This window comes from Dermacentor variabilis, chromosome 3 (genome assembly GCF_050947875.1).
Source record: "Dermacentor variabilis isolate Ectoservices chromosome 3, ASM5094787v1, whole genome shotgun sequence".
In the NCBI taxonomy this organism is placed as follows: domain Eukaryota; kingdom Metazoa; phylum Arthropoda; class Arachnida; order Ixodida; family Ixodidae; genus Dermacentor; species Dermacentor variabilis.
The window spans coordinates 102,035,266-102,051,616 of NC_134570.1; positions in this window are offsets into that span (position 1 = coordinate 102,035,266).

Sequence of the window (16,351 nt, forward strand, 5' to 3'; positions counted from 1 at the left end):
GAGAACTAGCTTTCCACTGCGACCAGGAGTAGGATAACATTTACCGGCGCAGAAAAGCTGCATAAGAAGGAATATTCAATGAAGATGTGGGCATTAACTAGAAATAAAAAAGTGGGAAGAAGTTGAGTGAAGAACAACATAGCCATTGTTCTGTAACTTGGTCATAAATTAGCATAAAATTGAAGCACTGTGGTAGGATATAATAGGGAGTCTGAATTTATCACCTTCAAGGATGCTAGTGCAGATATGAAAATGCCAGATAGATGCCATTGAAGCTGTAGTTCTTGTTTGTTTTTTAAATCGGGTTTCTAAATGTATTTTGTTTGTTTTTTATCTTTGCAGAAATCATCCAGCAATACCTTATCTGAAGAACAAGAAGACGTTGTAGGTATCGACTTCGATCTGTCGCCATTGTAAATACTGAATGCAATGGAGGAATAAAATTCGTCTTCATAGCAAGCACAATCTCGCCTACCTTTTTTTTCCTGCGTGTTTTACTATATGAGCTATCCAACCAGAAGGCTGGATGCCACCATTTTGCGATGTATCTTTTATTCAGAAATGATGAGCGTGAAGTTATTTGACGCCTTGGTATGGTAAAACGAAAACTTTAATGTATTGGCATGGGCACTGGAAATCAATTTGGTCTTCTTGCAAAGCCTTGAGGTCGAATTCTTTTTTTGTGCGCATGTGTACACGTACTATTTTATGGATAACGACCATTTTCTCATTTCATCTACCGCAGTCATTGAAAACTTCACTCATTTCGCAGAAAAAGCGAGATGAGTTCTCCTTAGTCCCCGTGAGTTCACCCCATAAGCAGCGTCTTAAGTTGGTATAACGGTTGGTGTTGAACCCGCTTCCCTGAACCCAGCAGCCCAATGTTCTAATCGCATGACGATGGGCTCCCTTGTGACGAAAGTTCTCGGGAAAGCGCAGTCATATACAGAGACATAGTTATATAGAGAGATGGCCCAAACTGGGTGAAATCTTCCGGTGCTGCCCTGGAAGTCTTTGTGCTCTTGTAAGGGTGAGAGGTCCGTACTACTGTACAAGTTTTTATGCCAACTAGGAAGATTACTGCTGTCAATCACCCCACCGCCAGATGCCCAAATGTTCACGCTTAATTCGACAGTGGCGAGATCCTCCTAACATTTTAAGTTACGCCTGGCATGTCACAGTAACCTCACGCACCTCAAAAGTGCTCGAGTTGACCGACGGAAAATCAACGGTGTTGGAAGCTCGAAATCATATGCCCGTTCCATTGCAACAATGGACAACGCTCATGTCAGCAATGGGAGGCATACCGGTGCTTTGACTCTGCTGCAAAGCATATTCAGTGCAGCATTATGGTGCTTCGAATTGACTGCGTCATTCTTGCAGTCAGACATACCGCTCGTCCCTGGCGTTGTTGGAAACCCTCTAACATTATATTCCCGGGTAACGCATACGCTGTGGATAGCCAACCATCATGCTGGCAGCTCTGTAGACTCTCAGTTGTAATAGAAAGAAATCGCAATGTGAACCGTTCATAGTAACGCCACTGTGCCTACACGCACCAAATCGTTCTTGACGAACAGCTACTTGATTGCGAAGCATTGGTGCACACACTTACCCGAGTGTAACAGACGGTAAGCGTCAAGATCAAACTACATAATCACGTGGCGCTGAGAATTTCTAACGGTTGCCTGCTTTTTTTAATGTTTGGCATCGCTGAAATCACTGATAAGTTGTGACGCCTGGCACGCCACTAGCGGTTCTTTACATGAAGCCAGCGTTGAGAGACATCTGGCAGCTGCTGAGACGTTTCTTCTGCAGCACAGAAGTAGTTGCTGCGCATGATGTGTCACACCAGCATGTCGCCCGAGCGTTATATTAGAAGCCTTCAAGATTTATAGGAAGCTGTTTGGGTAAAACACCTTCCGTACGTTAAACCTTGTTATTGTTTTCAATTCTTTGCCCTTTCTGTAGAGAGTGCGAATTCTTTCTAAAATGTATTAATACTCAGCATAGGTAAACTTGTGCGAAATAGTCGGCTGTCACATTGCCGCTTTCTCTCCCATACGCGGCGTGCATGCTAATGAAACTCCTTCTGTAAGGTATTATTCGCAGAGTTTTCCTGCCCTCGTTGTAGAGTAATATGTGGCTATAGATAAAACTTCTCCCAGATAATATGGGGCTGCTAAGCATCTTTCAACACTTTGCCACTCAATGACATAATTCACCTAGCCTGTCGTTGAATTTTAGTAACTGTTGAGTCAGTACAACAACTGCTTTGTCAAAACTGTGGCGCCAACTGGAAATGAACTTCATGACGTAGTTCGTTTTTTCTTCTAATCACTTACTATTTAGAGTGAGCATTATCGTTTTATAACTTAGCAAATGCTGCGTAGTTCACGCTGCATAATTTTCTGCATTTTACTCGGCACGCAGAATGGGCGGTGCCTTGAAATGTCAATATAGCCTATTGTCTTCATGAGTAAAGCACTAAGCTCTCTCACGCATCTCTTCATATAACTCCCGTTATTATTAGCATCTTAAGGTTAGAAGTAGACGCTTGGGTGTGGAGAGAGGGGGTTTTCATTGATGTGGCTGATCAGCCTGCTCTGCTTCAGTTTCCAAAACCACGTGCGTCTTAGATTGCCACGAATTGGCTTGCGGTTGTGCGTCTGGCTTGAGTTTCCCAAAACCCAATCGAAAGTAGAAATCGTTAGGGCATGATAAGCCATGATTACAGCAATATGCAATTTTCAAATGATCGTGAAATTGATTTAAAAGAATATAATCTAAACCAAGCTTCAAAATATTTCCTCGGATATTGACGTATGCTTCCTGCGCTCCTCGATAACGTAATGCCGCTATGACTGCTGGTATCTCCTATAGATCACACGGCATTTCAGAATCTATAAAATCCATCTAGAGAGTCTCGTACTGCTGTGTAGATTTCTATTTTCCCTGATTGATGACATGGATGTAGTAATTTACACAATGACCTTTCCTTAAACCGACCTGTCTTCTTGCATGATGGAAGCCCACTGTTGCCTTGGTTCAGTTGGAAATCAGCTTCGTGAGTATTTTATGTGACACTATCAAGCAAACTAATGGGTCCATAATGCTTCAATTCTTTACCCTCACGCTTCATTTGGATTAGTATAACGTTGGCTTTTTCCAACTGTTTAGTAGACAAGAAGGCGTTAAGAATTTGGTATAAAGAATCGCAAGGTTTGATAGCATAATATCACTTTCATTTTTGCATAAATCCACCGTTGTTTCATTTCTCCTAACTGCAAAGCCATTAAGGGCTAGTTCCTCCAGGATCGTGTCCGTGTGTCGACACAAAACTCGAGACTTCTCGTCCGGCGTTCGCGTCAGACGCCACCTGCGTTCGTGCCGTCGAGTACGTGCCGTGATTGACGTGGCCCTACTAGAATAAAACGTCATTACGTGGGCTAATCCCGAAGATAGTAAAATACCAGGCCGACCTCGGCCGAGATGAAACAGGCGTTAAGCATTCTCTGTACGCGCGCCGATCACGATGATAGTGCAATGCCGGTCCGACCAGCCGCTCAGTTGCAGTTCACCATTAAGGGGCCCACATGCACAGCTTCGCTGGTCACGCTTCTTCACTGAGTGGAAGGTCACTGAGCTTTTGTCTTGACAAATCCTTCTACCCTAATCACTAGTTTTGACTCTGTATCCTCGTCTAACTACTTCAGTCAACTTTGTGTAGTTGCTCTGGCTACTGTACAGGTTAGTATATAAGTTTGCTGCCGTGTTTGCTAAATCGTCGAAATCGCTTTTCTCATTACCCGTCCTGCTTATATTGCCATGGGGATGAGAGTAGCCAAAAGGGTTAGGAAACTGTATTTACAAATTATATGCAGAGAGACACGGCTGCAGGCTAGATGGCATAATAACAACACGAGCGCTACTCTTCTTCCGTGCTCGGCAGGATGCGTGCTTATGTGCGCGGGAATAGCATGTAACATAGAGCTCCCGCCGGCGATATCGCGGTCTGGGCACTTAAGGAGCAGTAGGATCGTGTCCAGCAACATAAGGCTTAAGTCGGGAGACGTGCACAATATCAGTGGCGGATGCGGCATATGATCGACTGGCCAATAGAGCGGCTTCGTTCGTGACGTCAGTGATGTGGCGTACGACCTTGTAAGAACCGGAGAAGCGGGAAAGAAGCTTTCACGACAAGCCACCGTGGTGGCAAAGCGTTCAGGTCAGGACCAGAGAGCCCGTAGATTAATTAACGACTCCGTGATGGCGATCGTAGCGGGCCTTCTGGGACCACTGGGAGGCATAAAGACGATCCCTTGCAATCTGGCGAGCCGCTGCAGCCCGAGATTATGCATCACGGGAGTAGTCTGTAACATGGTGCACAGGTGACGGTAAGAGAGTCTCGAAGGGCAATATGGGATGGCGGCCAAACAATAGATAAAAGGGGTAAAAGCCAGTGGTCTCGTGCGTGACGAGTTGCAGGAAAATGTCACATAAGGCAAGGGGCTGTTCCAGTCACGGTGGTCTGAGGAAACGTGCATGGAGCGCATTGTGGTCAGCGTGTGGTTGAGGCGCTCGGTAAGCCCATTCGTGTGCGGATGGTAGGCAGTGGTTAGCGTGTGACGTATGGAACGTGAAGAAAGAATGTCGTCGACGACTTGGGACAGAAATGAGCGCCCACGGTCGGTCGTGGGCGCTCATTTTCAAGGAGCGCCATGATTAAGAATAACGTCGTAAAGGAGAAATTCCGCAACGTCAGTGGTAGAGCTTGTCGGCAGTGCCTGCGTGACAGCGTATCGTGTCGTGTAGTTCGTAGCTACGGCAATACACTTTTTCCCAGTCAGAGATGCTGGGAATGGCCCGATTAGATCAAGGCCGACTCGGTAGTATGGGGGTAGTATGGGACACTGGGAATGTCAATGGGTTGTGGAGGACACGCTGGCGACAAATGGATGCTTGTGGCGCTGGCAGGACTCACAAGCAGCAACGTATCGGTGCACAGGGCGATGGAGGCCTGGCCAGACGAACCGACGCCGAAGGCGACCGTACATGCGAGTTGACTCGAGCTGTCCAGCAGTCGAGGCGTCATGAAGCTGTCTGAGAACAGTGGAACGGAGTGTTTCGCGAACAACCAGTAGGAGCTCTGGGCCATCGGAGCTAGTGTTGCGTGTGTATAAGATTCCGTCACGAAGCACGCATAATTGTAGGGACGGAACAAAGTGATGAGAGCGTAGACCGTGGATAATTGACCGCAAATGGGCATCGCGTAGCTGTTCGCTACGCATGTCGGTTAAATCGGAAATCGCGAAGACACAGGCGTCTGAATCGTGCGCTGGCAAATCAGGAGTGTTAACTGGATGACGGGATAAGCAATCCGCATCCTGGTGCAGTCTGCCAGACTTGTAAGTGATGTCAAAGAAGTATTCTTGCAGTTTCATTGCCCAGCGACCAAGTCGTCCAGTCGGATCTTTCAGGGAAGGCAACCAGCAAAGCGCATGGCGGTTTGTGATGACCGAAAAGGTGTGGCCGAACAAGTAGGGTCGAAACTTGCCGTCAGCACAAACTAGTGCGAGGCACTCGCGCTCAATAGTAGAAAATTTGCACTCTGAGGAGGGAAGAAGGCGACTGGCATAGGCGATGACGAGGTCTCTTGCTTGTTGCTGCTGGGCGAGGACAACGCCGATGCCACGTCCACTCGCGTCGGTGCGAAGTTCAGTGGGAGCTGACAGGTCAAAATGGGCTAAGATTGGTGGTGACGTAAGTAAAGTCGTGAGCATGTGAAACGCTGTGGCCTGTTCAGGACCCCAAGAAAATTACATTTCCTTCTTCAAGAGTTGCATGAGTGGACGGGCAACGCCGACGAAGTGCTTGACAAAACGTCGTAAATAGGAGCACAAGGCGACAAAGCTCCGTACGCCTTTAGTAGAACGTGGCATAGAGAAGCCTTGGACAAAGCGAATTTTTTCTGGGTTAGGTTGCACGCCTTAACACTCACAGGGTGGCCAAGCACAGTGATTTCGTGGAGGCCAGAACGGCATTTGGCAGAGTTGGGGTGCTATGCAGGATGCGCCGAGTTTCTCGTTCACCCGAGTTTTACCCGAGTTTGCTCGACGGCAGTCAGTGAACGGAGATAGCGCGGAACGCGCAAAAGCTACAGGCAAGAAATTATGTAGACAAAAAGCCGCGTATGACAACATGAGCGCAAGCTGCGCGGCACGCTGCTTCCACGTTTCAAGCGCAGAAGGCTGCACAACGAAGCGCGCCAGCGCCGCGTATTGTTATCAACGGATTATCGCAACTTAGCAATACTGTGACTGTGCCGCTGTCTGTCTGCACACATGCCGTGAGCCGCTTGCCACGCCTTTCCCGGGCGCGTCAAGGGCGTGCCTCCTCTTTCGGCGACTATCTGTCTATCCTCGATCGAATGTGAACAGGGTACATGCGGCGCATTCTTGCACCTACGCTTTCGCTCAAACGAATACGTTAAAATACAACAAATAAAATAACGAACATTTTTATTTCTTTAAGTGTCTGTTTTTCGTTTTGAATGCTAGAAATTTGTGATGACAAACGGAGATCGAGCAAATTATTAAATTTTGCACTTCTTGCCGGGAGTGGCGACAGTGAGGCGGAAGCTTAGAAGCGGATACATTGAAGCGGGTCGCACGCACGAGGCAGTTCATACGGTGAGATGTCGCCTAGGGGCGCTACAGTGCTATTCTCAATAATGTCAGTGATCACCGCTCTTTCTCTATTAGGGGAATAGAAACGCAGCGCCGTGGTACGGCTGTCCATCGCAGGCGCCTTAAGGCCTCCACTTTACCAACTAAAAATGACATACTAGTCATAAATGCGGGAGCAACGGCTGTCGATGCAAAATGGCGGTCCTTAGTGCCCGTAGTGACGCAGTTTAGTGAAAATGTACCAGTTTATCTTTGTGCGCGAAGCCTCGGCGATGCATTGCGAAGAAGTGCGTGCTTCCCATCGACACAATTCATCGCTTGTCATCGCTTGCCCAGTGAAAGTGCCTCTGAGCGCATGTACGCAGTAGTTGAGTGTTTTGTGCGCACCAAGGTGCTTGCGGATTACTTATGCTGGAGCCAGCAGCGATCGCAGAAGGATATCGTAACGACACCGCAGCAATCGCATTTTGGCAGGTGAGGGCTCTTGTGTGCGGTTATGAAATGAGACTTCGAACTGAGGAACGTGTTGGAACTGTTGAGTGCGCAGTGCTTGTGATGAAGAAATGCCATTGCACTGGGTCTAGAAGAGCGAGCGATTCTCGGACGCTGATCGTGTTTACGACGTTGTGGCTCCGATACATCACCGATGACAGAGCAGCCATCTCAAACGTCTGCTGCGATACGCACTCCTCAGCATCGTCGTCACCCTCGGCACATCGACGCCTTGCAAGCAGCTACAGTGACGTGCCGATAATTGGTTAGTGTGCGCTACGTCGCCACAATGCAGGCAATGAAACTGTGCTGTGGGGCCCTCTCAGCCCGAGAAGATATATGCATGAGCCAGCGACAGTCAACGCTTTGTTTTTGATAGTAGTGCGCAGTACATAACCGATGACAGTGTGTTGTGCGTGTTTTATGTCGGTGGTGAATATTGTTGATGCCTCTCAGCTCGGCACCGCGTCGCTGTTGCCGAAGGATAAGTTGGGCGTGGCCCAACCGTGGTGGGTGCGCGCACAAGAGTTACGTGCCTCGCGCGGGGCGTGACCTCTGGCTTTGATCGACAGGCGAACTCGTGCTAAACTCGTACATCGCGAAACCCCCTCCGAGTTCAACTCGGGAACATGGCGGCGGCAGCAGCAGCCTGTGTTATTGCAGCCAGCGGCAGCAAGCGTCAGTATGACCGTCTGGACCCGTTCGCGTACGTGACCGCCGTGGAGTTTCAGCGTCATTTCGGCCTGTCGAAGACATCAGTGTGCTGGCTGTGTGACGAGCTAGGCGAAGACCCTCGTCTGTGGAGACAGCGTGGCGGGCTTCATTCGCTCACCGTTGAAGAGCAAGTCCTCTGCGCCCTCCGTTTCTACGGGACTGGGAGTTTTCAGGGAAGCGTCGGCGCCGAGCGTTACATTGGACGTCATCAAGCTACTGTGAGCCTCTGTGTCAGCGATGTCTGATGCGCTTATTGATGCGGCAGTGCTGAAGCGGTGGCTGGCTTTCCCGAAGACTGCGGCTGAGCGGGCATTTATAAAAGAACGCTTCCTACTTCGCGGAAACATTACGAACGTAGTCGGGTATGTCGACGGAACGTACGTAGGAATTAAGGTGCCTTCAATGTCAGCGTTACTGTGATTAGCATTGAAGCAATGTCTAGACGCACCATATTGTCAAATTTGTCACTTCTGTGTAGCCGACTTAAATTTTGTGTTACCGACGTCACACATGCGACAGCCTATGATACTGACTTTTTCGCTGGTTGCTGACATTTTACCGATTGTTCTACTTGTCTATCAGGGTGCCTTCCATATGGCTCACTTTTTGGGGAAGGAGGTTAATGAAGTATAAATAGATAAATGGATATCACAATTTGTGTGAAGTACCCTGTGAATGCTAATCTCACAAAGAACTTGGGGTTCTTTATGAGATTACTTAGTACGTAGCACAAATTACTTAGTATGCATAATTCTGAATTTTGGTCATGCGTCATGTATCGGCCGCACTATGAAACAGCAAGGCATTGCACAATTCGTTGCAGTGCGAGATGTGGGTGCCGCGCCAAGCCTGTTGTGCCTATGCATTTATGGCAAAATGAAAATGCATTGAGAATCTTAGTGTGCTGGCTTGCATGAAAAAAAATACTTCAGAGTGTTTGCCGTGTTCACTGTTGGTGCATGTGCCAGTGGTTCAGTGTATTTTCTTTTTTTTTTTGGGGGGGGGGGTCACCGTTATTCTGTATGGACAAATCATATATTTTCGTCTCATAATGGGGCTATAATTCTTCAGCAGTAGAACAATGCAGATCGAATGCTCTGCAGAACTCAGTGTGCGTGAAGATGTCGTGAACCACAAAGGCAAAATTACATATCGGGAGAAATGTGGTGCAGATGCCAATGAAAAGTGGGCCTTTAACCCACCATGATAAAAATAAAGATTGCAGAGCGCATAGACCTTTTGTACAGCTTTAGAGCAATGATTACACAAACTGTGACATGCTCAAACGTGTAAAAGCTTGCCGCAATGCCAAAGTAGCATGAGCGATATGCAGCATATTTTGGCATTGAACATGTCTTGTAAATGCTATTTTTATTGTAAGCCTCAAGCCTCGCTATCACGCCTTTCCCTCCGGCACTCCCTTTACTGAAACGCAGCACTGTCTTTCTATTGGTGTCATGATGATGGTAACGGCAGCAGTAAGGCTGGTTAATGCTTGCCCCTTTGATTCTTGCGAGTTTAGTGGTACAGAATATGGCACGTGCATACACCTGCGCAGCAAAATTTTATGCTTGTGGTGATTTGTTGGAGAGTTAATTCGTGTTGGGACATATCAAAGATGTGCGCCATTGTGGCTTAATAACTAGATCATTGGTGAGGTTGAAGACTCGTATCGGTATAGAAGCTTGAAGCTGAATTGCACCACAATTCGACGGGACACAATAAAGAGAAATACACACAGCAGAACGCTCTGCTGTGTATGTTACTCTTCTTTGTGTGCCATCGAATTGTTGCGCGATCCAACTTCAAATAGAGCATTGGGCCTCTTTGGTGCAGGACCGAGGAAGGGAAATACACACAGCAGAACGCTCTGCTGTGTGCGTTACTCTTCTTTGTGTGCCGTCGAATTGTTGCGCGATCCAACTTCAAATAGAGCATTGGGCCTCTTTGGTGCAGGACCGAGGAAGTGTGAGCTATTCGACACCATGCCAGTGCCTTGCCACAGAATTATGGAAGTCTGAAGGTTTGCAAACAAAGCTTTGCTTTCAAATCCACTTGCTCATGTAATACAAGCGCTAATTGATAGAACCAACATACAAAAATTATGGTGAAATGAATGGCCTTTGAAAATTTGTATGTTGACACTAATGACATAATAGGTGCTACAGCGAACTCGACAATTGTATCGGACAGAGCACTTTGTTTCCTATGTGAAGCACATGCTTTCATTACATGCTGTGCAGATAACCAAGCTCAGTTTGTTTTAATGAGGTACACAACATTCACTGTAATCTGTTTTTGATTCTAAAGTGCCAAACACCACCTCTTTTTCAAGGATGTCATGGGAATATTTGGCGAGAACTGTTTACAGCCCCTCATGATGGAAGTGTGGCCAGCCAGCTTTACTTGGGTGCCTTTATAGATTTCTGTTCCTGATCATTGTGTGCTATCAAGTTGCTAAAGTCTATGCAACCAGTGCAAGGCATTACATGATTCTATAGTCGGATACAACTTTAGGAGGCCGCAGAATCTGCACTTCAACGGCAGGTGAACACAAGCCTGCACCAATGGGCACACACTCTACACTGACGTCGTGCCGAAGGACGCACTAATACCCGCTCATTGGAGAGGGACTATTTCTTTAGACGTGGAGGCAATCGGCTGCTGCGCTTTGGTCATCTGGGTGAGGCCTCTCCTGTCTTGTGAAGTTGTATCCGACTAGAGGATGCCGCTTTTCATACAACACAAAAGGACAAAGTGTACAATTATTTGCCCTATGAAATGGATGCATCACAAGTGAACTGTGCATGAGCTTAAGCTGTGTGAAAATTAGTACATGCAAATATATGACATTGTTAAAGAATATGTGGTATCGAACATGCATGTAATGGCATGTTTAAATCGCGGAGTGTTGCATTCATGTGCACAGTCTATAGGTGATAGCATTATTAAGGCCATGCCGTTTCCTGTCGTTTCATTGCGAAATACACACACCGTTCATCTTGTGGCTAATCAACACCCACTGTATTCTTGCACATAGAAAGAACAAACAGCACAATGATGTATATGCTGCATTAGTGTCTTTTTCATTTACACGGTCCAGGTTTTACGTGTTTGCCCATTTTGAAGAGACATCAAGTGCATGTTACAAGTGTCCCAATATGCACAGCACAATGTTTACTGCAATAATTTTATTCATGTTCTTGAATAATAAACAAAATAATAAACTGAAAGCTCCTTTATAAGGTGTGTTCTGGGGGCTCAACTGGAAAGCAGTGAGTGCACTGATCCTACTGTTGCAGAGCAGCCCTCTGGACCTTGCCACTCTCTCAAGAGCATGTGCCTGGCGCTCGCCTACTGCCACCAGGCGGTTGAGTGCCTCCAGCAACAGAATGTTTTGCTGCAAAAAAAGGGGATTGTTGGAATGAATCAACTGCATATAAATTATTATTTACAAATAAAAATGCTCATTGCACTATGGGTACTAACGGCCCTTAACTGTGGAGGCCTTTAGTGTATGCATAATAAAACAATTTGTCGGGACAACATTGCTTTATTTTTCATAACGGGTTGTTTTTTTCAGAGCCAATTGTAATGTTTATTAGTGTGCCAACAGCTGAGGTGTCCTCGAACCTTCACGAGTCTCTACTGTCAGCACCACAAAACCTATTTTTGTTCGCTGCAAAATCAATGGCGCTCCCTACAATCCCGTCTTATGCGAGCTGATTGCATCCTATGTATACAAACATCATATTTTTGTCCCATTACGTAATTTTCTACCATCCTCGGCTGCAGTTCTCTCCTTGACATCCATTCTGTCACGCTTATGTAATCACCTGTTATAACTTGGCAACAAGTGATTGAAGACGTGCATGGCCTGCCCACCGATTCCATTTTTTTTCTTAATCTCAACTAGCATATCAGTTGCCATGGTTTACTACGCCACTGTCTTCCTGCCTTAATGCGATTTCCAACAATTTTTGTTACTTCGCTTTCTGCACAGTCCTCGACTTCTCAAGTTTCTTTGTTAACCCCCAGGTTTATGTCCCATATTGGATAACCGGTAGAATGCAACGATTCTAAACATTTTTCAAGGATATCGGTAACGTGGCGATCACGATGCGGGAATGCCTCCCATGTGCTGTTCAACCCATGAAATTTTTGTATAAGTTTCCTGCTTTATATCAGTACCTGCTATTGATATTTTACCTGGATAAAATACTCTTCCATAGATTCTGTGGACTGAATGTCACTGATGAATTTCTGTTATATCACTAAGTTAGTGAAGGTTACCTTTATCTTTTCCATATTTTCGCGGGCCCACGTACATGTAAAAGCACAAACACTCTTATGCTCTCAATGCCTTTTTTAAACTGCTGGACATTTAGTTCGTTACAACGAAAGTGACTTAATCCGTGCACTATTATTATGCTAAATATGAAACAGTAGAAATATACTTATCCGCAGTTTGTCGATGCCTCCGTCACTGTGTTGGTTGCGAGATCCATCGTCGGCACCACCTCCTTGTCGCATCGTGGCTATATCGGCTGTCTTCCTTTTGCGCACACTATGCAATTTTCGTGACGCTCGAAGTCACGCAGAGTGGAGGAACTCAGCGCACTCACAGAAGCAGCACCGGATAAGTTGTTTGTTCAGGATTGTGCCGTGAACAGTAGGTACGCGTTGCGATCTGTAAAATCGCCTAAGGTATTCGCAGTCTTTCGGGGTGCACGGAAAGATTGCTCACGGAAGAACAGAACTATCCAAGAAATAGTGGCCATTGTCGAGCCTGATCACTACGTCGCGCACTGCAAGCTCGTTGTACGAGTTTGTTTACACTGGGCCTCTTCGATGTTTAGCCGCCATGCTCGCCCGATGAATGTATGAGATGACGCCACCACAGCGTTCCCTCGTGGTATAACGCGAAGAGTACTAACTTACAAATTAGTCGAATACACATTCACTGTACATCTTGTAAGCTTTAAAATGCTTTTAAACCACGTAAAACTAACTAATAATATTGTATTAAATGCATTTGTTTTATAACTCGCTTGTGCGTGTAATGCACTCGGTGGAACGACAAACAAGTGAAAGAAGGCGCGACCATGCACCGACGGTATGATCACGTGAGCCCCAGTTTGTCGACCGCCCAGAAGGCGACGCCCAAGGAATGATAGCCACCCAGAGTGAATCTAGATAAACCAATGAAACTGGAGGCTTGTCGAAAGATAAACTGTGTCTCGGTACCATTTGTGCTTTCATCTTGGGGTGTCGCCAGAGCTCGTGAAGATCCCGAGTTTCGCCAAACTCGGCGCATCCTGCATAGCACCCTTGAGCTGAAGATCTGCTTGCCGGAAAATTTCAAGAACTGCCAACAAGCGGCTAAGGTGGATTTTAAATGCCGGTCAGAAGACGATTACATCGTCAAGGTAACAGATGCATGTTGACCATTTGTAGCCGCGAAGCAGGGAGTCGATCAACCTTTTAAATGTGGATGGGGCATTACACAGTCCATGGGGCATTACTTCAAACTGGTAAAGTCCATCGGGTGTAACAGATGCGGCCTTTTCACGGAATTCATCATCGACGCATATTTGCCACTATCCTGACCTCACGTCGATAGAAGTAGGCGGAGCCGTGTAGATAGTCGAGAGCATAATCGATCCGCGGCAGAGGATAGACGTCATTGCGTGTTACCATGTTATAGTGACTGTAGTCTACGCAGAAGCGCCAGCTGCCATCTTTCTTGTTGACTAGGACGACCGGTGATGCCCATGGACTGCATAAATGTTCACTGACGTCCTTGATGAGCATCATATCGACTTCTCTTCCTGCTGTAATAGTTCTTGCTCGGCATTGGGCACGCGATAAGGACGTCGTCTGATAGGGCTGGTGTCCCCAGTATTGATCCTATATGAGTGACCGCAGATGCCTGTCCCAAAGGATGGGCATTAAACTCAAAGATGTCGTGGTAGCACATTAATATGCGCCACACATGGGCTGTCTGAGCCCGTTGAACTTGGCCCAACAGGCACGTCCACTCTCCTACACGCCTTCAACAAGACGTGGGAGAAAGCACATGCTGCTATGAGTTGGAGGTTCATTGATGTAGTCCCATTGCCAAAACCTGGCAAAACGCCACTTTCTATTGACTCCTTCCATCCTGTTAGTTTAACAAGCTACGTTTCAAAGGGGATGGAAAAGATGATCGATACTAGACAGCAATCTTGAATAGAACCCAGCTGTTGTCTCCCAGATCAAATGGCTGGCTTCAGAAAAGGTAGATGTACAATGGTCTGCGTCTTTGACTTGGTAACGTTTGCTGAACAGGAGATTAGCTATGGGAACATTGCTGTTGCTGTGTATATTGATATTAGGAAGGCCTTTGACTCGGTCCGTCACCTTCACGTTCTGCTTGGGCTCTCAACTCTCGGAGTGCATGGCAGGGTTCTCAAATGGATCGCTAACTTCTTGAAAGATAGAAAGATATATTTAAATACGAAAGACGGACAAAGCGACGCATACACCATTAAAAAGGAGTTCCGCAAAGAAGTGCATTAAGTCCACTTCTCTTCAATGCAGCAATAGCAGGTTTACCAGCAGTATTTCAAGCATATATAAGCATATATATGCATGCTGATGACATTTGAATATGGGCATCGAACAAGACTCTAGAATTTGTCAGACATCGGCTGCAGGAAGATTTGAACGCAATAGGCGATTATTTAAGAGAACAGGGCATGAAGACATCTTATGCCAAATCAGCAATCCTGCCTTTCACAAGAAAAAAGGTTAGAAATTTTGGTCTTTCCACTGACGGCCATGAGATCGAGCTGGTTAGGAAACATCGTTTTCTCGGCGTGAATTTAGTCTACCAGCTTCAAAGGACTGATTTGACCGCCCTGGAGACCCAAATTAGTTGCGTTATAAATGTTCTCCGGCGAATCGCAGGCACGAAGTGGGGTTGAACAACTGCATCGCTGCTTCACGTCCACTCAGCGCTTGTGCGTCAGAGAATTTCGTACTGCACCTCTGTATTGCACAAATTATCTGCGACGTACCCCCATCGGCAACAGCTATTGCAGGCTCGGAGTTTATGAGTGTGCCTAGGAGTCCCGCAAGCTTTGTCCAGTCACCTCACTATTGCAGAATCGCGGGAACAGCATTTCACGGTGATTCGAAACCTGGAAGCATGCCGACATCTGTTCAGAATTTCTACTCAGCATTCTGCACACCCCCTTCTCTCCCTGATAGAGAAGCGTCCGGGTTCACAGATACACGCTTTGTTTCGAGAGCATAGATCACGATTCCCATGATCTCTTTTGGGCACTCAGACCTGTGCTACCCACCATGGCTTCTGCAAGCGCCGAAAATAGAAACGTCAATCGAAGGGCTAAAAAAAGGAATGCGAAGTTTCCACATTAGCAGCAAAACAATTATCTTTACATCACCTATTTGAAAAGTACCAAGAATCTATTCACGTCTACATGTACGGTTCTGTAATCAAAGAAAATGCGATTGCAGCTTATGTTGTACCATCCTTAGAGGTACAGTACGCTTGCCGTCTAGGACACACGTCGTCACCAGCAGTAGCGGAATTAGTGGCAATTTTCCAAGCCACTCATTTTTAAAAAATTATGAGACACCAACAAAGTGGGTAATTTGCACGGACTCCTTATCGGCTTTAGCATGTCTTGAATATAGTGATGACAGCCAGCCACACGCACGAATAACATACGCAGTACTGAACAGTTTAACTCGGGCTAATGAAAGGAAACATGAAGTGCTACTACAGTAGGTCCCAGGCCATGCTGGTACAGCAGGCAACGAACTAGCGGACTCATTGGCAAACTCAGCCCATAAAGATACGGAAATTCAACTCATCCTTTTATCACCAATCGACACAATACGGATATTGAGAGTACTAAAGAAAGAGTTGTGTATGTCAACATGGTTTAATGAAAACACTAAGGAATCAATCCTTTATGAAGTGGACCATCAACTCAAATACCAGCTAGATGTAGGACTTTATAAAAGTACCTAGACACTAACTCATCGACTGCGCCTTGGGACAGCATACACCATACATTTCCTATATCGCATCAAACGGGCTCTTTCCGCGGCTTGCTCCTGTGGCCACGACGATGAGGATGTTCGCCTTCTACTCCTCGCATGCCCCATATACGAGATGCAAAGATGGCAACTAGAACAAGAGCTACACTCCACTGATCTCCACAGGCCTTTCTCACTCGCAAAATTGCTGGGCCCGTGGCTATCGAAAATAGCAGAGCCGAAAGCATTCAACGCGCTTGAACATTTTTATGAAGAAACAGGCATACTTAACAAGTGCTAGGTATTGCACTGAATAGTCAAACGATGTTACTATAATGTTCTTCTATTATTTGTAATTATTAGCGCCTGTATATTACGTGTTATACATTTTTTGTGTGCGAAAT